Source organism: Panulirus ornatus, chromosome 72, assembly GCF_036320965.1.
Source record: "Panulirus ornatus isolate Po-2019 chromosome 72, ASM3632096v1, whole genome shotgun sequence".
In the NCBI taxonomy this organism is placed as follows: Eukaryota; Metazoa; Arthropoda; class Malacostraca; order Decapoda; family Palinuridae; genus Panulirus; species Panulirus ornatus.
In genome coordinates, this window is record NC_092295.1 from 6,378,042 (window position 1) to 6,401,755 (window position 23,714).

The 23,714-nt window shown below is 41.5% G+C and overlaps 1 protein-coding gene and 1 long non-coding RNA gene across 13 annotated transcripts in view; one reads left to right on the top strand and one right to left on the bottom strand.

The window, feature by feature from the left end:
• Nucleotides 1-23,714, bottom strand: part of LOC139748110 (follistatin-related protein 5-like) — a 467,164-nt gene that overhangs the window by 117,752 nt on the left and 325,698 nt on the right. The gene's annotated exons all lie outside the window — the stretch shown is intronic.
• The window catches only part of LOC139748112 (uncharacterized), an 89,580-nt gene continuing 78,659 nt past the window's right edge, over nucleotides 12,794-23,714 (top strand). Inside the window, exons 1-2 of the long non-coding RNA XR_011712536.1 lie at nucleotides 12,794-12,895; nucleotides 14,782-14,894. This is a non-coding gene — a long non-coding RNA (uncharacterized lncRNA). The remainder of the gene's footprint in view (nucleotides 12,896-14,781; nucleotides 14,895-23,714) is intronic.

Consider the following 23,714-nt stretch of genomic DNA (forward strand, 5'->3'; position numbering starts at 1 on the left):
AACATCTCTCTCCTGTATATCTAATTACATTTTTAATCTGGTTCACTTCATTTCGACCCAGCTTTAGAATTCAAACGTTCTTCTTCTCCCACATACTTTCCTACTCATCTTACAATCTCTTTCAACGTCCAAATTCATTTCTACTTTTACGTCGCCTTTTAAACCTTCCTACCGTTTAATCTTACATTTTCTCGCTTTCTATCGCGTTCGTTTGAAACCAAAATCTTTTTCTAACATCTTTCTTCCCTTTCTGTTACACCTATTATCGCCTGCTCCGTTCCCTCATTCTACCCATCTTTCAAATATTCATCGATTCAATTTTCTATAATGTTCCCATGACCTCTGCCATATCTTCCTATCTTATTCCCATAACCTGAATATTTGATATTCAGTTACTCACTAATTACCATCATTTCTCAGAACTTCTACCTGCTTGCTTACTCCTTCCTATTTCTCGCCTGAGCAGCAAATCAATTATTCAGGCAGAGTCGGTACAGGTGAGTGAGCCGTGTGCGAGAACAGGAATGCCAGAGTCACCCCCCCTAACCGCCCAGCCCTCTCTAAACCACACTCACACCAGACTAGCACCACTGACATAGTCCCTCCCACTCACCTGCCCAGATCACTTTGTGCCGCACTTACACCAGGCAAGCACCAGTACCACAGTCCCTCCCTCTCACCTGCCAAGCCTACACTGTACCACACAAGCCAACCTGCGATTGAACAGTCCCTCCTGCTCAACTGCCCAGCCTGCGCTGTGCCACACTCACACCAAGCCAAGCACCTGATGGTGTTCACAATTATCGACTGGTAGTCATGATTTCATGTTGGTGGCAGTGGTGACTCTATCAGTTGCTATGCCTTTAACTCTAAAGGCAAACTCAGCTAATGACACCTCTCCTAACAATAGCCGTTGGTCTAAATTTAGACAAGTTATTTACCCATTTTCTCCCAGATTATCTTGTGACCTTGTCCAATGATTTCTCAACTTTAAACCTTTATTTGTGCATAGGTGGATCAAGTGCCAAGATTTGCCATGTTAACATCATCCATGTCATTATAGCGCTGATAGATAAACTGATAGGCGGACATCAGTATGCCATCTGCGGAGTGAGCTAATTCTCCATTTGGTCATTAACGTTCGTATATATTACATACATATTACTCGAGGGATATATCAAGACTGACTTCCTTCCCTCTTTACTTAGTCATACGCTATTATGAATCCTGACCTAAAGATCTGATATACTGACTGCCTAATGTTAAGAAGCTCCAACGGTATGAGAAGGTCAAGTATCTTATGATTTATGAAGTTACTAAGTATCATATATACTATAAAGGTTCTCAGAGGAGGGAGAGATGTGATGCATGGCCTTGCTTATGGTATGCCGAGGTAGTAGTCAATACATTCCCGGGGAATAGAATAAAATGGGAGGGAACTCTCTGTTCTATAGCTTATGTCTAAGTAGCAGTCGTTCCCTAGTACCTCATAAAGCCTCAATGCTCTCGAGAAGATGGAAAAACCTGAGAAAAAGATATTGAAAGAAAGAGAATGAGAGGGAGGCACAGAGTGTGATAGAGCCATCCTCACAACAAGACCAGGGGAACAATAGATGTTATCCAAATGTTATACTGTTATGCGAATCTCCCGCCTCCCACACGAATATCTTTTCAGGCGTCACCACCATCGTGCCGGCAATACCCAGAATGGAGTGCAAAGGTTCTCTGGCCTAACCATTTATAACGAGCTGCCGGTTGCTGAGATAAGAGTGATTGGTTGATATTGGTTCAGCGTCCTCTTAGGCCTCTCCCCACACCTTTTATCTAACAAAAACTATTGATATAGCAAGTAGATTTTAACCCTCTCCTATTTAAGGATGTAACAAGAGGACATAAGACGCTTATGTCCTTTATTATGACTTGTAAAGCTATAAACGTCTTGTGTCTATCGAGCACAGTGTTGGGTTATACCAGTTAAGTATTGTAGCGTCTGGAAAGATGAATCTAAATGTTTCGACGAAGGAAACGGATCCTTTCAAACTGGCTTTTAAAATGGGGCGTCGTTATCGCGAGAGAATAAAAGCGGACATCTTTTCTTACATCTATATGTTTATGGGGAAGAGAATCATGAGGGAAATATACACTATCCACTTGCGGGGAATTCAGTTACGTCGATAAAAACGTAAACTTCCCTCACCTGGATTTAAGAAGAATGAAGCCATTTTCATGGAACAAAAGGTCGAGCATTTTGCATAACGGCGTGGGGTAGCGGCCTGTGGACTGTGGTTCCCCTTGGGAAGCGTCTGATGTCCGTAGTTACCCCTGAGGAGAGACTGTAAGCCGTGGTTCCTGCTGAGGGAGGATCTGTCGACCGTGGTTCCTCCAGGAAAGGGTTTGTTTGTGTTCCTTGCATCTAAACTTTTAGATTGGGTGGGTAAAAGCCTGGTGGAAAGGAGGGTAGCGAGGGGGTAAAGCCTGGTAGTGAAGCGGGTAGCGAGGGGGTAAAAACATGGCAGGTAAGAGCATTCATGAATATTTCACTGGGGGTAACCCGGGTCTGGCGGTCAGCATGGGGAGAGATGTTTGACGAGGGAAGGACGGAGTTACTGTACAGAGTGGCAGAGAAACAAACTGTTATATGTGCCTGCAGTTGGGTTCTAGTGTGCACGGTACAAATTTACCTCCTCAGTTACAATTATGTTATAAGGTCTGGCTGTATTTCCGAGGGCACACGTCCGCTTCTTCAGTTAATATTGGATAATCTGGCCTCAATTTGTGCCCTGAAGATAGCCTTTGAGGCCGCAGCCACAAAACCCATGTTATATCCTACGTAAACTTGTACCTACACCCATCAAAGTGAGACCAATTGATCGTGATGTAACACAACGTCTATAAGTTTCGAAGGACACTGCATAAAGCAGAATTCATTTATTAAAGCTCTCATATGTCTTTTAGATGGGTATGAATGAGTAAAATTCATATTACATTTTAAAAGATTTCAAAGGAAAGATAAGGAACTTCATGAAGCTACAAAACCCTGAAGTGTAGCTGAACCTTCATCACAAGGAGAACTTAGAAATTGCCTTGGCTAAACTGAGACAGATGCTCATTGCACTGGATCACGAGAAGGTCATGAGGTTCATTAGTTAGAAATTATGTTCATCATTGCTGGGTTGGAGATGAATTATGTCAGGTGTTATGGACGGGAATGGTACCCTGGGGAATATCCTGAAGAATGATAATACCTGGTAAGGTAAGGACTAGAGGCTCCAGGTAAGCAGGTGGAGATGGCCTAACCTGATAGCCAGGTGGGGAATAGTGTTCTGCTGTCGCACTCTTCTATGCTACTGCCTTACCCTCCATCCTGCAGTATTACCTTCTGCTCTACTACCTTATTCTACTATCCTTAGGCCTTACCCTGATATACTACAGCCTTACTCTAAAATTCTGCTGTCTTACCCTCCTATCCAACTGTATAAGAATATTATCTATACAATTACCTTCTTATACATACTTCGTGATCTATGTAAACACAAACGTTCATGATTAGAGGAAGTCATAAAAACTCACTCACAAACGCCGGAATGAAAATGGATATGGTGATGATATTTGGGTACTGCAATATACAATGTCTGGTCACTGACCAGTCCGAACCTCACTGTACACTCTGATAGTATCTTCAACAAATATATCCAGAAAGAATCCTTTCGTTCGGGAAGGGAATTGTTATCCAAGTCATGTTACTGAATTTTATTGTACTTAAACCTACTGCCCGAAAATGCATTGGGGTGTGTAGTTAAGAGAATAGTCCACAAAGGCCACACAAAAATAGAAAAGACAAGTTTAAGATGGGAAATATAACCGAGATGATCGTTGTCAGAACCCTCGAAGGAATAGCGTGAACAAAACAGTATGATTCAAGTCCTATCCTACGCACTGAGGACGCAGCCAAGGCCATAGTCCAAATGTGTTCTAGGTCATTCGGACACTCTCCTGTTTCCCGTCGAGTAATCCACCTTAGCTCGGAAGAGACCGGGGTGTGTCAGAGCTATGATATATGCAGGCAGAACCTCCACTCTTTGAGAACGGACATCAATGCAATAATTGTGAGGGAGCATAATCCGTAGGATTACATCGACACCCCCCAAATGAGAAACGACAATATCAGACGGAAACTCACGTATGGCGGGTTATGTTTTAACAGGGCCAGAGGTTAGTGAAGGTCAAGGACGGCGTCAGATTGGGATGGATGCCAGTCGAAGTAAGGGCGTCCGACAATCCTGGTGACTTGGCGCGGTAGCGAACGGGCCAAGTGTTCGCCTGTGGCGGCCAGCCAAATGATCGCTCTTAGCACCTTCAGGAGCGAGTTCTCTGTCACCCTCTTACAGGCAGCTGTTGACACATATACAACGAAACATGTTTCCTCTCGTCCAACTACAGTCTCTCCATTTCTTCTAAAAAAAAAGAAAAAACTCTTGCCTATTCAGACATGATTTGGATCGTATAATGACGAAGCTTCCATTACCATTCGCATCTGTGTGCACTCCAGTGTCGGTAGCAGTGGTGATACTGAGGAAGGCATGATCTCCACACCCTGAAGCTTGAGTTCCTCTGGCTTACGCAAATGGATTTAATGAAACAGATCAGCCTACATCTAAAGCCACTCTCAAAAAATTCTGGTATGTCATTATACTACAAAAAGAAGAGCTCTTATGGAATGTCTGCCCACAGCCCCTCATTAACTCACAGTTCCTCACAAAGAAAGCCTCAGACCTGACATAGAGAAACGACTTCAGGCTGAAAGGGAGTTACTGGGTTCACCCTCTCTCAACCCCTCATTTATCATCGTTCATTACCCAGTTTCTCCGCATGTTCCAGCCATCCCTATGGACAGCCCTGGTAACTACAGGAGATAATGGATTGGGAGGAACATTCTTCCTCCTCCTCGAGTCTGAGGGGAGGCTAAAAGAACGAAAGATAACAGGTTAGTTACTAGGGTCAGGTTAAGGAGGAGAAAGATATTGTATAGCTTTATGGTGCTGTTGCTCATGCTGTCCCTTCTCTTGCTGCCGCTGCTGCTGCCCCCACAGCTGTTCTTGGAATTGCTGCTGCTGCTGCTGTTATATCCAGTGTTGCCTCCCTTGCTGCATCTTCTGTAATACTGCTAATGTTTCCCCTGTTGATATTACTATACTCTCGCCTGCTTCCACTGTCGCAACTGCTAGCACTGCCCCTTCATTGCCTGCATTCCTGCTCATGTACAATTGCTACTCCTGGTGCTACTTCCACTGGTCCTTTTATTCTGTCTTTACCACAGACGTTAATGCCAAGCACTGATACTTGTTCATGATAGAGAATATGCTATATTTGCCTGCTTTATGTATACAAATGCTCAGAGTTCGTCGCAGTTCTTCTAGCCTCATAAAACAGCTACTGGCCTTGTAAGTCAGTAAAAACATGATGTATATATTTGTCGCGAGAGATTTTGAGTCATAAAGGAGAATCCTTACACGTCTCACTCAAGGCTCAACTTTGCCTCACACTCACGAGAGAATAAGCTCTCTCGGCCAGCTCACTCATACAGTGAGGAACATTCCCTGTGTCTTGAAGACTTTCATCTTTATGGAATTATCTTTAACTACCTAAAGTTTATTAATAGAATATTGCAAGTACCAAAATGAGGAAATGGTGCAAACCTTCAAGTGTTTTAAAGAGAGAAAAAGAACAATGTAGAAAAATGAGTAAGTTCCCGCCATTGAGGAGATATTAATATGCGTGTCAAAAGTAATCAGATAAAATTCTGGTTCTTCCTTCAATACGAGTACTGACGCTATAGTCTAAATCTATAGAAACAATAATTATTGCCAGTCAGAAACTCAGATATCATTCAACAATGATCTTAAGCAGTCAAACGAGAGTCCTGAACCTGAGAACCCTTAATCCCATCGTACTTGTCAACTATCATAATGCAATGCAACTACTCGATACTCATCAGAACATTAGTTTTATCCATAATGACGTCTATCAAACTCCTGCATAATACTTCGCTAATTACCCACAAGTAATTAGAAGTCTTTGATATATTATCATCTCGAGACCTTACTATTTTTCTTTGGTTATACTTTTTCCCCAAAAACTTTCGTCATTAGGGCATACGAGATGCGTTAGTGAACCGCTAAGAAAGGGGCTCCTATCCGAAGTGTTGTCATTATACTGTACTTTCTTACCATGTAGTTAGGTAAACCTTTACTAAGTTGCACGAAACACACTGAACCGTAAAGGAGAGAGTGGCTACCTATCATATACTGCGAGTATATTGTGAGTATACTGCTGGTAAACTCTATCTCACCAGGCTATAAGTTCAGCTGCCTTTAAGCTAAACACTTGTTTATATCACCAATAAACATCGCGAGATGTAGGAAATGGAATTTAGTATGTATCACGAATTTCACTTCGGTGAATGAATCACAAATGCAGCCATGAATAAAGTAGAGTCCTATACACCAGTAATTTGAACATGGGTAATGGCTTCAGAAAATCGAACAAATCTGAACGACTCTCACGAGCGATCGACACAGCTTAATCTGCATAAAGCCCCTAACATTATATTTTACTTCAGATTTTATTTGTCATAAGGAAACAATTAAGAGAATTTCGATCTCTTGCGGGGAATGGAGAAATAAAGGCAGCCAGTCAACTCCCCTTCTTCAAATCTCCTCTCCCCTCCATCTCCCATCTGGCTCCCACCGCTGCTGCTCCCCAGCCAAACCCCCACTCCTACTCCCTCTTAGTGGCGTTATATTTACATCACCAACACCTGAACCTCGGGAGAAAAATGGGGCCATTTCCTAACCAGTGGCCCTTAACCGCAGCGACAGAATAGGTGAAGAGAAGAAGGAAGAGATGAAAAGGGGAGGAGAGGGGAGAGGATAGAAGGGGAGAGGAGAGGAAGGAGAGGGGAGGATAAGTGAACTGTACAATGGGAGAGGAATTATGGTCCTGAGTAGATAGATAGACACAGGCACAGAGAAATAGATCATATAGATTAATGACTACAACAATATCGATTGGTTTGTTACGGGTTCCCTGTTAGAGGAACTAAGGACATCTATACACTTGTGTCTAGTAAATTCTGTCCTACTGACAATAGTCATGGCATTCATAACATAGGAAGTAATTTACCCTAGTGTCCAGTGACCATGTTTCTTAGAGAGAGAGAGAGAGAGAGAGAGAGAGAGAGAGAGAGAGAGAGAGAGAGAGAGAGAGAGAGAGAGAGAGAGAGAGAGAGAGAGAGAGAGAGAGAGAGAGAACAGAAACATTTCCACCATTCCCTCAAGAACCCTCCTGCCCTGCTTTTCGTCTATGTCCGCTGGGGTACACAAGGAAGATGGGTACGACCATGTCTGACTTCCCTTGCACCAGGGTACACTTCCTCCTTCTCTTGTCCACATTGCTCTTAAACCTTTCCCACCGCCACTTCCAGCCCAACGACCATTCCCTAACCCTGATGCTGTTAACACGACCTCCTTCCCCTCACCCACCCCGCACAATGTCTTACATGGTCAGACCCCGCTGCCCAGTACTCCTTTGGTGTCTACTTCGGTGATCTATCGACCTTCACCTCAAGATGTCTTGTAGACACGTTCAGCTCCTGAGGTCTTTCTCGTTTCCATTGGCCCGTCTTCCCTCCCCAGTAGCGTTACGTTAGCAATTCTAAAAAAAAGGGACGTCTCTTCCTGTACCACAGTTAATTGATGTATTTCTCTCGAAAACCTTATATTACGGAGCCATCTTTGACAGTGTTCTTATCAGGCGTGCATTGGTGTTTTTTCAAGCCTCCTATACCAGCACGTCCTCCGCTTTAGCATCTCCCTAGCCACGGACACATTTAATGACCTCCCTCACTTACTCTCATTTATCAAGAACATCCTTATTACCACCAATATTTCTCACCCTTCCTCAATGGTCTCTATTTCTCCCTATATAGCCTCTACCCTCCCAGTCAAATCTAAAACCCTTTCTTACCCCTCAAATACACCTCTCATCCCTTCCTGTTCCACACCATCTCACATTACCATTCCCTATTAAGTCCTCACTAAGAAACGTGCTCCTCAAAAAAAAAAATATTTTTGTACAGCCTTTATTTCAACACAAACCAGACTGCAACCGTTCTTATAAGACGAGCCAGCCTGGGTGGCGGAGATAATATGGGAAACAAGGATGAAAGGATGTTGGTGATAAAGCTGCCTCCTTCAGCCCAATTTGAGGAAAAATACGATAACTTTCCCCCAGCCATGAAATAGGATCCTTAAATAGCTGAGCTCATTTTCAAGCCATTAGAATGAAAAGGTCAGTATATTTCGGAGCTGCTGGAGGTGGTGTGGGAGTAGAGGGTCAAGGGCAAGTTGAAAAACATAGTAAATATAATGATTTATAGATATTTTCACTCTTAATGTACATTGTATAACGTAGCACGTAATTCAAATCAATCTTTTTCATCGAAAAACAGAAACATTTTCTTTTTCCATGAATATTAACATTGAAATTAATGATTCATACGATTAAAGAAAATATTTGTTATTAGACTTATATATTCTGGATGCTTTCTGCGTAAAAGAGAATGCAGGTAATCTTAGACTCTTGCTGCAGTTAACAATCATAGTCAAAAAGATGCATGCGAGAAAAGTAAACGCAGTACAAAATCTTTTCACTATTGTTTCCACCATTTTTCAAACGTTACTTCGCTTAAAACGGCAATACAGTGCCGTAACTGTGCACTTTATTGAAGCATCCGGTATTTACATCATAGCGCATCGCTAGAGCATTTTTCCTGTCGATCCGACACTCCAAAATACCTTTCCCCGTGATCCTGACACAGACTTTTAGATGTCGTTCTGCATACCCAGATCCTATCCTCAGAAAACTCTCTCTCTCTCTCTCTCTCTCTCTCTCTCTCTCTCTCTCTCTCTCTCTCTCTCTCTCTCTCTCTCTCTCTCTCCTCGAAACTCGTTCCAAGAACTACTTCTTATAGATTTGACTTTCTCTCTCCGAAGTCTTCCCTGTGGAAATCGATTCTCATTCTTCGAATCCCTCTCGAGGACTATAGTCTTTGAGAAAATCTTCAGTCAGGTTCTCCACACACAATCAGAACTCCTTTTTCCTCCCGATACTTTTAACACAGAGTCAGGTTATATAAGACTCGATACTAAGGCTGGAAACCTTAATAAGACAGAGAGCTCAGCCAAGACCTCTTTGTCAACCATCTTTCATAAGTCTAGCTCATGACGCTCTCCTTCACATCTCGTCCTCAAAACCCCAAGACGAGTGGCATAACAAAGGGGAAGTCGTCCACGAGGAGGAGAATATCATCCACTGGACAGACGACCAGGATGAATTGAGAGAAAGGCAGTCTTGCAGTACATTACAGAAATAGAAAATGAGAGAGAGAGAGAGAGAGAGAGAGAGAGAGAGAGAGAGAGAGAGAGAGAGAGAGAGAGAGAGAGAGAGAGAGAGAGAGAGAGAGAGAGAGAGAGAGAGAAAGAGAGAGAGCACCAACTTTGGTACCTCCTAAAGAGAAAGAACTATTTTGATAAGAGTAAATATAGACAGTTCAAACTAGCTATGGAACGACTACATGTGGGAGCGAACTCTTACCCTTGCTGTGCCTAGCCTTAAGGGATAACAGTGCAAATCTCTCCTGCAAGCAAGTGTTGTGACAGGGATTAATAGACGGGACTTCCTGCAAAGCTTGTCTTTCGAGAGTCAAACACACAGGTACACAGCGAAAAATGTTTTGGTCAGATATGAAAAGATTCAGAACATGATTCGAAATCCTTTACAGAAGAAGGCTCAGTTCATCTTAACTTATGTGCGAAATGAGGTTACTAAAGGTCAATAGTGGTTGACGGAGGGTGGCGGGCTAGAAATAACTTGCTAAAGAAGGATGCCATTTGTATTTAATGAACGTTAGTTTCGATGGTCGGTAGCTAGAGTTCGGTGAAAGAGGATTTTGGATTATCGATGTCTGAACATGTCGGAGGGGTGAGAGGCGGGCATGGGATAAAGAGAACTGGGATGGTGTGATATACAGGGAGACGTGTTGTCAATGGGCCGAACTCGATCATATGAAGTGGTCTGGGGATTCCACATAATGGTCTTTTGAGCCAGGCAATCGACTGCAGTTCCGGTTTCGGTGCACTATACTATACGTGACAGCTAGAGAACTTATTTGACCTATGAGGCTGTTCTTCGTCTGTTCCTGGCGGTACTTCACCATGTAGAGGGAATGGCGAAGAAATATGAACGAAAATGTAGAAAGAATACTTTCCTTTAAGGGACATTTCTTATGTTAAGCACATCTTTCTACGATGAGACTGCATCTCCAGCATATCCTACTGTACGAAATCAATCTTAGAAAACCCACACAACCTCTTTTTTTGATATAAACACCGTCTTTGTATATTCCTTTTCAAGCAAGCATATATTATCTAATCTATACTCTCATTTTTAACATCTCATATTCACCACTACTCAGCCTACGCTAATACAGCTTTAACATTCTCAACAGTTTCAGACTTTTGAACCCTTTTCTATCCTAGGCTCCTCGACCACTACACAAGGCAAGATTAGCAACGTAGCGGAGCCGTTGCTGCTGCTGCCCCCGGTGCCTCTCTTAATTGCTTCCAAGAAAATTAAAATCTCCCGCGAAAGTTCCCCCTTGATGAGGCCTTCCTAGATGTAAATAAAAAATGCTAACGAACATTTCTCGCGTACTTATGAGGGTCATTTCCAGGCATCTCGTCTCCATGTTGAAGCCTTTCCTAATACTTGTAATGTACAGAGGCGTTGGAGCTTTGCTTACAGACGTTCAAGAGAGTTTTGATAAGTCTAACGGGCAGTGAGAGCGTGAATGGTGTTACGATTATCGTAAACAACTGAAGAAAGTGTTCAAGATATGACCTGAATCTTATCGAACCAAACGGTCTACAGGCAATTAAGTCGTTAATTTGAACTAATGTAGCGCACGTCTGGACATATCTTGTGTATGGTTTTCTCGGAAATCTTTTGAAGTAATGCAAATCAAAGTGTAATTTAGAATTATGATTTACATGGTAATTGACTAATCTCAATATTCATATGAAAGACTGACAAATGTTCACAACGCTTTCGGAGTTTGATTATGAACACAAACACACCAAACAAAAGTTTATGTTGTATATAATTCATTTTGGCTCATGTAAACCACAGGCAAAACTCCCATTTTTCCTCGCCTGAGACACGGTATAAAAGTGCTCACTTGGGCAAGTTATGCCTTAGTTTCTCAAGTGCTCTTGAATCCATCTTAAAAATCAGCAACGGGAGAAAAGAAATGGGCTCCATTACATGGAGAAAGACCTCTTTAACGTCCATCCTTATTGTTGGTATACATAAACGTCAAATTTACCTCATCTGATATCTCTATAATTCAAAACTCATTCACTTCCGTATCCTAAATTCTTTAAGAAGATCCAACATAATCTATACCATAGATCGTAACGACGTAATGCACATTAAAATTCATCATGAAACTTCTATAACACTGATTTATATAAAGGGTACCCCTGGGAGTTCCAGTGATGATATTTTCTTGATACATAAGCGATGAAATAGAGAAAAATACAAGAGTGACAAGCCAAGGAGTATTTTCTTAACGTATAGATAAATAAGAGGAAAAAATAATGAAATGTATAAACCATGAAGCATTTTCCTAATATATAAAATGATAAAAGGAAAAATGATCAGATGTACGAACCAGGGAATGTTGTATATGATAACATACCGTGCCACATTTTCCTTGTTGGAGCAATATCAACAAGGGCCTTGTGAAATATGTGCAAATATGATAGCCCCCACCTTTACCAAAAGTATATCATCATATTAACAGTATAAAGCTTTTTTGCGTTTATTTCCCAGAATTCTACGCTCTGTTAGATTTAGAACGTTTTATGGGCTACACCCGTGCTTCATAATACATCTAAAGATATATTAGATAAATAAACTAGATATTTATGTCCCACTTGGGAGGAGTGACCACATACAACAGCACCAAGACTAAAGTGCTATAGGCACGCAAGTCATTCATTGTATTGAATTCCATGTTTCGCATATATCTTTCCCTATGTATGATATACAAAAATGATTGATCATAAGCTCTTTATAAAATTAAGGTTCTCCACGACTTAATAGGTATTCTCTCAACGTAAATATAAAATCATATACAAAGTGATTCAAAGTCTTTAAAACTTATTTGAACGCTCTAAGATTACAAGATAAACTTTAAAGATACAAATTGTACGGAATATCCAAGCAGCATAATGAAGCCTTAAGTTCTCCAGGTTTCGAAAGGTATTTACTCCACACGTCGTCTGTATCTATGTCTGTGTCGTTAACATATTTCAAAAATTTTTTGCAAGACTGCTAAAATAGCGACCAATGTACATATAAATGATAAAGGAAACAGTTTAGTATCTATGTGTAAATAATGAATCTGCTTTGATGTGGAATAACCTGAACTCAATAACAGAAGACGTCGTGCATCATATTCTCCAATGTTACATTTTCTCTTATTCTGAAATCACGCTATTCCTTTTCAATTTAGAATTGTTTTCAGCAGATAGATAATGCTTTGTCATCTTTTGTCAGTTGTTCTAAGATATTTGTACGAAATGCGAAGAACATTTGTTACTTTTTAACCAGTCTTGTAAAATTTTGCCGAAACATGTTAACGAATCAGTTTGAAACTACGACCCAGACAGCAAGACCGGCGAGGGTGTTAGTACTGGAACAGACGCCATTAGGAGCGGTTACCCTGGACAACACAGCTGCTTCGTGTTATTTTGATATTTATTGGAGTTCTGTAAGTGTATTCAAGTAGGCTGTAGTATTAGATCGTTCAGATTAGTTTTGGGAGACTCTAATTCTATGTTGTATATCTTATATCTACGTGGAGAGGATACCCTTAAAACCCGAACGACCATTTGCTTGTTTTTGATGTGAGTATTGACTATGCGTGATTCATTTGCTATATTCGTTCCTTTACTTAAGTTTTAGATCATTTATCACCATTCATGTATCGTCTTTTATTTCAAGTACTGAGATTTTCTTGACACGTGTCAATATGAACAGCGTTGTTCGAAACGTGGAGTCGAATGAAATTATTCGTACACGTATAGTAGTTCGTCTGAAGTAGTGTTCATGAGCGGTATTATCGCTATCTACATTCTTTAACACCAATCACTTTGATTCCTTATGCAAATATTCCAGTTCTCTGAATTCTACGAAATCATTTGTAGAACTGACGCTGATTCAGATCCACTGTAGTGTTGGGTAATTGCTTACTAGGCTTCGTGTTTCTGACTGTTACAATGGGTCTCCCTCTAATAATCCCACTGGATTAATGATATTCATTTCTCGTACCCCTTAAATGAATAAAAAGTAATTTCTTACAGATGAAACAGACGTAGAACGTGCATGACATGAGGAAAGAGGAAAGTTAATGAAATTCTTTTCATACTTTGAATTTTTTGAAGAGACAAAGACCTGGACACGTTTGAAAATATTGAATCATCTATTCCTAATGCGTATGTACTGTATAAATTGTACCCGGTGACCTATTTATGCTAAATAAGGTTGATAATTTCTCGTCTTCGTAAATATTGATAAACGTATCCTACCGTGAGATGTGTAAGTGATTTTTAAGCATAAAATAAAAACTTTTAACGCTTTGTAGAGAAATTGTACCAATATTCAAGATTTCAGTATCTACACAGGCAAACTGTCGAATAATGCTCATGTGAGCAACGGTGTACGTGGACTATGGACACAATTGTGCTGGTCATTTAATGCGCTGAGTGTGATTTTTAGGAATTTTTTTAGAATTTTGGCCCAGTGTTATATTTCTGAAGAGGAATATTTATACGGTTTATAATATTGTAAGCTTGACAAGGCGAAACTGAAATGAAAAATTACCGTGACGATCTGTTCATAATGAGGATAAAGTTGTTTTAACTTTAAGGTACGGGATACTACAGTATGAAGAATGAACAGCAGTGTGAGCATAGATTAGAGAAGCTTTAGATCATTCTGAATCTCTATCAGATCAACTCTTAACCTTCTTTTCTAAAGATAGATCTAAGTCGTTTCATCAGCTCTCGTGGCCGTTGCTTCTCAGTCTGGGAATTATGTCGAAAGAATCAAGTGGTCTGTCATGAATTTCCTTTGTATACATGTTTGTGATAATATTCATACACCGGAGAAAACTAAGAGGAAGCCATATATGACAGGCGAGGGCAAAGGGCTAGGCAGCCAGCAGCCGGTGCTCACACTGGCTGATAAATGAGCCTTGCACCGCAGAGAACGACACGAGTTCAGTATTATTCCAGCAGGAAGACGAAGTGTGATTGCTGGCCCGGTCGCTGCCTTCTGAAAAACTTTCCCAGAAAACATTGAGGTTTTATTTCCCCTTTGTTACACGAGGATTATGGTTTATCCAGAAACTTAACCAGAAAACAGAGGTTTATTCTTTTGTTTCATGAGGATTGTTTTATCCAGTTTTAGAATTCATATTTGGTTTAGCGAATGATCTTGTGGCTTGAGAAAGCGAAAGCAAATTCATAAAAATTTGTATGGAGAAGCACTTTAGATTATCAACTCTTAAGATTTACTTTCCGTCAATAACATACTTTTATTTTGTAGTGTAGCTATTATTTCCTGCATATCTCATTGCCTATTTCTTTTTATCAGGTCTGGATCATCAGTGTCAGACGCTAGAACGGACGACTGCAGAGGGGGGACGTGTGCTATGGCTCAGTCTGGAGGCACTGTTTGTACTGCTCTGTGCTGCTGTCTTCTATCTGGTGAGTTCATGTTTGAGTACATCGCAATGGCTTCCGTCTGCTCTGTTCCTTGCTAGTTATACCCTGATCGGGAAACTTCCTTCTTTAGTTTGTGCTTCTTTCGACTTTCTGAATTTGATTGACGGGATTCCAGATCTGGTTGATATACTGGTTATAGATATAGGTTTCTCTCGGAATCTTTCCCAAGAAAGTAAAGGCAGTTCAGTTCAAGAGAACTTTGCTTTACGAGTGACTGAATGCACACACGTGTGGTTGGTCGAATCTGTATTTACCATCAAATTTACAATTTCCTTACTTTATTGTCGTAACAGTAGAAAATTTTTGGAATGACCTCTGCATTCGTACGTCCAGCTTGACTTAATTCACGACGCTCGCGCCGAATGTGGTAACGACACATTCGTATTCTGAGTTCGAGATGAAGCATCACTAATTGCTTTAACAGTTTCGATTTAGGATTTATTGGACATCAGCCCTATAGTACTTGGAAAGTTGCCAGCGTTTGAGTCATTACGTTTGAATCCAGTTTGATCTGGACTTTCGTTTGTTTACGCCATCTGTTAAAAGGTTCCATATACTGAAGTCAATTCAACTTTCATTTTATCCTCATTGCTTTGGTAATTTTTTGCGCCTTTACCAGCTTCGTCTGTTTTCATAGAGGGTGTAATTGCTTTGCCGATACTTCTTTGCAGTCTTCCAGACTTTTAAAATACGTGTTTACCTAGTGAGACAATATAACATATCGTACAATAATCGGCATAACTACTTCAGTTCTATAATCATTTACAATAAATTACCGTAGTTTGATGCATTATTTCTAGCGATGAAAATAGAAACGCGAATCAAACACTATGCACTAGGATCCCTGGCTTATAAGGCTGCCGAGTAGTGTAGGCAATACTGTCAGTATAGTCGGGCAAATTTGTCAACTGGATAACATCTGTATATCTGATTATCTAGCAAATTTGATCCATAAGACAGGTGCAGCACACGTTAGCAATGCTCCACTTGGATTACCCAGACAAGTGTGGAGCTCTTGCCTCGTGTGGGTGGCTATAGAGGGGTCAGACTATCGTTACTCTTCTTGCTTTTGATTGAAATCTCTATCCAAGGCAATTAATGACTATAGATCACTACAATGTGATTGTATGTCAGGTTAACTATGAAGATTCATTATCTATAACAGTAGAAAGTTGATATAACTCTCTTCTGCATGACAGAGGACTTGAATGGCTCGTGATCCAGTTGCATATGACGGATAGTGTGTGATTCATAAGACTTGAAGACGTATAGGTCCTTGATGGCCGGCTGTAATCGAGTGCACTGCACAGTAATAGGCTGGAGTGGACTGTATGTAGGTGGTTTCTTGAAATTAGGTTTAATCGGGTACAGACGCATGTTGTGGTTGTTAGCGGCTACACTCTGCTCTAGTAAACTGTAAACTGCTGTTGCTAGATGTAGCTTTGCATGGTTACGTAGACATTCATTAAGATACAATGAACGACAAACGAATATATAGAACAGACCATTGCGTCTTTCGAAGCAATTTGTGATCGTTTGATATCAGAAACTGAGATCGGCGTCGTAAGAGTAAATCAGACTAATTGAGGATAAATGCTCATAAATCTTGTATCAAAGTATGCAGACGCATATCCGAGAAGCGTTGATCACACTTGTCATCACAATGTCCGCCACAAAATTGTCATGTTCATCACTGACATTACCAACCCGCCTACTGTCACCTAAGCCATCATTCCTCATATCACTCAGACGGGAGGTTGTAGATTATGTTGTAACGACGACGGGAGGTGTTAGATTCGTGTCGCGACGACAGAAGGTTGTAAATTAATCTCCAAGACGGAAGATTCTTCTTGAAACGGAAAGTTGATTCGATTTATTACCGTGAACTTTTAATACCATGGTCATCCCCCCCCCTCTCTCTCTCTCTCTCTCTCTCTCTCTCTCTCTCTCTCTCTCTCTCTCTCCGGTTATTACGTGTAATTTATCCTGCAACAAACTTTTGCCATAAAAGTAACGTCCACATACTCGTAACTCAGACTTGCCCCAATTCCCTCGTGTCCCGAAAAATTCGGTTTCAGTATCGAGACTATTGCACCTCTGGGAGCGCTGCCTCTCGGTTACTGGATTAATTAAAAGAAAGTCACACAGGCGATCGGTTCTCATTCACAACACCGTAACCAAAATTCAGCCGCACATAAAAGCTGCATAATTTTGATTGGGAAATATCAATTTACCTTTTTGGGTTGCCGTCTTCGTCCGAAATTGGTTCGCTAGAGTCCTGTTAAATCAAACTTAATCGCAGCGAATGAATCGCCTTCATTTTTCGTGAAATTCGAGGAAATGACTAAACCAGTTAGCCACTCCTGACACAATTAGTTACCATTACAGTATCTTATTTGTTCGAGATTTATTCAGTGTCACTAAGTTCCCTACTGGTAGGAAAATTGACACATCACTTAAAAAAATTTTAGATTCAAAGAAATGAGTGTATCTTTCTTCAGATGAGTGAGCATCCTGCACCTTCAACTGTCATCATTGGCAATTAAAGTTTGAATAGGAACAGTCGGTCCACAGTCAACCCAGATGTTCATTCACTCTTAGAAGTTTGTCAATGGAATAGGTGCCTGGCTCAGATATATATATATATATATATATATATATATATATATATATATATATATATATATATACAATGAATAGCGTTAATGAGATGGCCTTGATTAAGGTCTCGGTTGCCTGTGTTGTCTCGGGTAACAAAACAAAAATACCATATAATTTTGGACTATACAAGTTCCCTTTGTTCCTGTTTATATATTATGTGCCTCCCTTTTTCAAGCTTTGGTCTAGTAGTCTGAGGTCTTCAGACACTGCACTGACGGTAAATTAACGTACAACTGAGACTGACGCTTCCATCAGCTGCTTTCGATCTCTTTAGTTCTTGTGTTACTAACCACAAAGGTCTTAAACTTCCCTTGATGCGTCACATTTGATCTATACGAAAGGGTATCTGCCAGTCAAACTTCACCTCTGTTAATGCAGCAATTCAATTACAGAAATTGCTTATTATTAAACTGATCCGGATAACGATTCGGTCAATGACATCTAGCATAATTCCTTTATATGTGAAGGTAAAAGACTAACACATTTCGCCCTTATTTGTCGCAAATATGTTCCATAGATTTACCCCGGTATCAAGGCATGTTACCTTGAAAGATTAAACACCGTCTAGAAAAACTTTCACGTATAACAGGTTCAGGCGTTTGATGCAATCTGATATTCCCATCTCGGCGGCGATATTTATCTTGAAGACGTGTTCCGTCAAAAGTTTTGAAATAAAAAGTATGCTAATGTTTCGAAAATGTACTTGAGGAAAATGTCTACATGATGCAAGTACGGCAAAGGTCTGAGCTTATTGGATACGGAGGGGTGACCGCTTCCAGAGTCCTGCTTGTGAGTGGGAGACAGGTCGAGGTCACACTACCCTCTCGTCTCCAGCAGCCAACTCTGCTGACAGTTGGACTGCCCCACACAAGCTTCATGACTGGAACAACTAGCACGTTAATATAGTTCCTATGGTAATAGTGCTCAATCCGTGACTCTATATAAGTAAGGTCAGCTTAAGATTATCTGAAACTGTTGTCAAATCGGTGTACTGTGGTCCCAAAAGCCAATCTGGCATTTAGTGCGTCTTTGTAAAGAGTTAGTGCTTAGTATTCATGAGTCAACAACTGTTATTCATAGAAAATAAAATCCATATTGCTGACGAAAAGATTTAAAGTTAATGTATCCCGACTGAGAAGATTATAGTAAGATTCTTTCGCCGAATGACATTCTTGACTCTTTTTAGGCTTGTGTAGTGAAATCCCTTAACATCTCGAACAAAATTAGTATTCTCTACACATTTCTTCATTCAGGCCTTAATGCAAGTCACTTCAGCATAAACCCATCGCCTCCTCCAGGAATATATCTTCCGTTTCCTTAATAAATGTGAACGACGGGCGCTGCCGCGGGTAATGCCAGAGGCAGGAGCTCTGTCATTATTAATTAGCCTGTTCCATAAGTCTTCATCAGGGACCCGGCTACCCCCCTTCCCGAACCTCTGACATCATTCTACGTTACCCCTCATCCTCCACTGAAGGTTTATGTATTTCCTTGGATATATTACACGGCGTTTCCCCTCCCTTCTGCCGCTCCTACATCTAACATCTTCCTTGGATTCCCTCACATTCTAAGTCCAACACCTTTTCCAGGACCCCTACCCTTTAAGTCCACGTTCAGCTTTTTCCATGTTCCCTCTCCGTCCACGTCCAACACCTTTTGTAGACACTTCACTTTGTTTCTACAGAAGCAACTTTCAACCAGGCCCCTCGCTTTCTACTCCTACACCTTGTTCCTTTACTAGGACTCTCTCTATCCATTTCTTCACCCAGCACCTCTACCAGGTCCCTCGTTTTCCACTCTTGCACAAATCTTCTCCAGACCCTTTTCCTTCCTCGCCTTTATCCAACACCACCTTTAGATCCTTCACCTTCCACTCTTGCACCCAACACCTTCATCAGACCCCTCACCTTCTCTTCCCCAGCCATCACCTTCGCGAAACTCCTCACCCTTCACACCTGCCTCCTGCACCTTCTCTATATCCACACCTTCCATTCCTATCCTCAACACCGTAACCATCATCCAGGCCTCTCGCGTCAAACCCCAGATATACATTAAGGAAACGCTCATCTAACCCATGAATCTGTGGTCTCTGCACTCCCTCGGGTACATTGACTCGCACGATGATAATTCTCCGTATGTAAAGTCCTGGTCCCAGAACTGTGGGGTAACACCTTCAAACCACATAAACATTTCCAGGATGAAACTTTTTCGCCATTTCCATCGAGGATAAAACTCGAGCACACTGAAGGACGATAAAGCTGTAAATTGCACAAATAAGTGAGGAAGAGTACCACTTGGACAATTCAATATACTAAACTATGAAAACGAAATTGGTCAGCTTGATGTAATTTTTGTTCCAACACTTAACCTTGACTTCTGACCAATGTCTGTAGAATCATAATTCTTTTTACCCAGCCGCTCGCCGTAAGTGAGGCCGCGTTCTTGTACTTGTTTCATCAGGGCGAACGTAATCTAAGGGAAGAGAATGACTTGGCTGGCCTGGAAGATCACACGGCCTCCACGCCACGCTCTTCTGGCAAACGAGGGTTCTAGCCTCGGATCCTGCCGCTGTCAATTTCCAAGAGCGTCTGTTTGTGTTTTTGCTCCGTCTTTCTCTTGTGATGCGGATTTTTTTTTTTTCTATCTCCCTCTAATGGACTTCTGTTGTGGATTGTAATTCGTGAAGCCTTGTAGCATTACTCTGCTTTTATCTATGTATTTCGCATTTCATTTGCATTCAATGTTTGTTGTTTCTTAATATTTTTCCTGTAAATATTTCCACATTTTTCCATCTCCCACTCTTTCCTCTTCGTCTTTACTGCTGAACTTGTACTCGCCGTCAATCGCTGCGTGTTTCCATGACGATTCTGCAGGAGATTGGTAATATTTCTGGGTATGAAGGGCACAATGATTCATCACCAGCTGTGATGAACCAGATGCTAGTGACGAGAAAGGATGAGACGCATCCTGGGCCATTCATCAAACCCACTTTCCTCAAGATTTCGTGTTTTTCTTGATTTGCTGAGCTGCTGTCGGCGGCCCGCATCATGTGCTCGCAGGCTCGGGCACCAATCACAGCTTTCTCTTGGTGATCTGCAGTGATGTGACCTGATTTGTACCCTCATTGCCTAAGCCACCACTCTTAGATTTTTCATGGTGATCATTCAGAGCGATGTATCCCAACAAACAACTTCTCGAGGTATTGGTCTCGACAATCTCTTGGTGATCTAGACCATTGTGACCTGACGTGTACCCTCATTGCTGGAGGTACTTAGTCCAAATTGTTCTTGATCTTGTAGAGAAGTGTGATCCACCTCACACCCTCAATGTTTGAGGAAATACACAGCTTCATTAACTTGATCACATACCTTCATTGCATGATATAGTAATGAATCATCTTTGCATCACTCTTTAAACCAAATCGGTTACTTACAAAATGGCCATTATTTGTAATGTCTAATATTTTAGTTGATCTGAACTATCAAGTGAAACGTCAGCTGTCTGTTCTGGAGTGGATGTCTACACATCATATGAGCTTTTGGACAACTCTCCCCACACCGTCTTTGCATTCATTTATCCTTGTGGTTTTTTCCAATCGTGTCTGCACACTCCCTAACCTAAAGCATCTCCCACCCCCTCCTGCTTGCCCTAGAGCATGTACAATACCCCCCCCCCCCATCATTCCTGTTCACTGTGGGCTTTGAAGAATGTCTCTCCCTTCATGCCTGTACCAACTTAACCCTAGAGCTTGTGTGTGTCTCCCCCTCCCCTCGCTCCGTGATCCCACAAACATCCCTGGGGACATTCCCCTGGCCAGCTTCACTCGAGGCTTCGCTCCCTCACCGACCAGTCTCATGTTGCCTGACAGTGTATTCTCACTGCTTTACATCTGCAATGTTGACCAAGTTGGATAGTTCCCCTCGACTCTGCTTCATTTTTTATTTGCTTCGTGACGATCATGAGTAATTGAATAACATTATAAATAGAGATACTTGGATAAAAGGATTGAAGCTATATACTACTCGGCACTCCGAGAGTCGAACCCCGGTCCATGTATGCGGCAGCCAGGCAGCCTAAACCCCAGGGCACGATGAGCTCAAAGCAATGACTTCCACACATAGGACCGGAGTTCGAGTCTCAGGATGCTGAGTAGTAAATAGATTACATCAGATATCACGAGATCATTGCATGTTGGTGTAGATAGATGGATAGAGACGGGAACGGATAGATACATCGATCCCGATGATATGAGAAATTATTTTACGATAATCGGTTACTGGAAATATACGTTCATGATTCTTACGTTTCAAGTGAACGGGATGAAGAGGACGCGACACTAGACCAAACAGTGTGAAGAAATGATATAACTTAAAGTAATAGCGAAATATTTTCACTGAACGCTTAAGAATTTCTGGCTCGAGACAGGATAACCTACTTCTGTTGCACCTTCGAGGTATGTACAGTAACAGCCGTAAATGATTCTATCATTAATCAATCTTGCGGTTTAAGGAGGATGTTACGGGGTTGACATTTATAACTAGCAACGTTTTAAGAACTATATTAACAAAGATATTCATGAACTTGAATTACGAAGGAAATCTAGCGTGTCTGAGATACTCGGACTGCGACAATTTAGTTACCCTGACAGTATGTATGCTCGTGGATGCCTCTTCATTTAGAACATTGGAGACTGAGTGCATCATCAGCAAGCCATTCCTGCTCTGGCAGTAAACCTTGGAAGTTCTCCATTCACCGCCCTTCTCATCCACCCAGAGCTGATATTACTGCAAGTCGTCTTCCGAAAAAAGTTTGCAACCGTGGCCACAAAAGACCTTTAATGATCTGCCTCCCTTCCGTAGGCTTCTCTGATTGTTGCCTTAGTGACCCTGACTTAATGATAGATGAAGGAAGAGAGGGTGAGAGGAGGAAAAGAAAGAGGCGAGTACGTCTTGAGGAGTAGGACGTCTTATTGCTGAAAAGGGACGGCGGGTATGATCAATAAGTTTTTAAGATATCCTGCCAGTATACATGATAAGGCCAGGAAACGGGAAAATAGAAGCAGAAACAAGATAGTACAGTGTAGGCACTTCTTTACCCACCTCTTCCTCTGCTTAATGCTCGGCTGGAAAAAGATGAGGCATGAGTAGACGCTTAGACCGAACTGGGTGATGAGAATGGCCTCGCACAGGGCTGACGATTATGACAGTGCACAGAGGTATGCTGACACTTTCGAGATTGAGACTACAGTTCTCACTTGTGGGAGAGAGGTATTCAAATGGACCTCTAGAAAAGGATATACCTAAACTCTAAGGAGCAGAGAGAGGAGAGAAAAGATGTCTATAAGAGGTAGAGAGCTAGGAGTGACTGTTAGGTAAGAGGGAAATCTGTTATGGAGGAAGAGAGGATCCAAACCAAGGCTCAAGGGCTTAATCTAGGTATCGGAAATAATCAAACTGACAATCAGATTAAAAAAAATGTATAGAGAAATAAGAAAACGGATAAGGTTAGAACGCTAGAATCCTTACCAATAACGCATGTCTATATATTGAAACAACTGAAGGGAAACTTATTGCAAATAGGGTCATTAGGCAGTTTAATAGGTATCTTGCCTTCCTAAACTTAATCTGCCATTTTCCTATCCCTCTAGGCGATAGTGGACACTCTACTAACCTTGCTAGCACAGTCTACCTTCACCACCAACATCCTTACCAAAGTCCCTTCCACGTTACTAAACCTTGCATCTATGCTCCCAAGCCTTCTATCGTTACACTAGCAAGCACTCCATCATACCACTCATCCCTCCCTACTTTCCATCACTGTAACCGTCCCTCTGTATAAGCACCTAACCGTCCCATTTTTCTCCACCTTACCTCTACCCTCCTAAATTCTCTACTCCAACAGCTACCCTCCCATTAATCTCCCCATCCTTCCCTCTCCTACATCAATAATCCCTTTTTATGTAATCGCCTAACCAAACCCATTTCTCCAACGGCTCCACGAAATACATTTACCCCCAGTGATCAATTAAGCGAGACAATTCTTAGGAATTAGTTCGCCGTGTTCGTCCCAATTTCCTGATTGGGCAATTCCGCCCCTAACCTGTGATGATGATTTGACAATCGGAGGGACAGATTCCTCTGA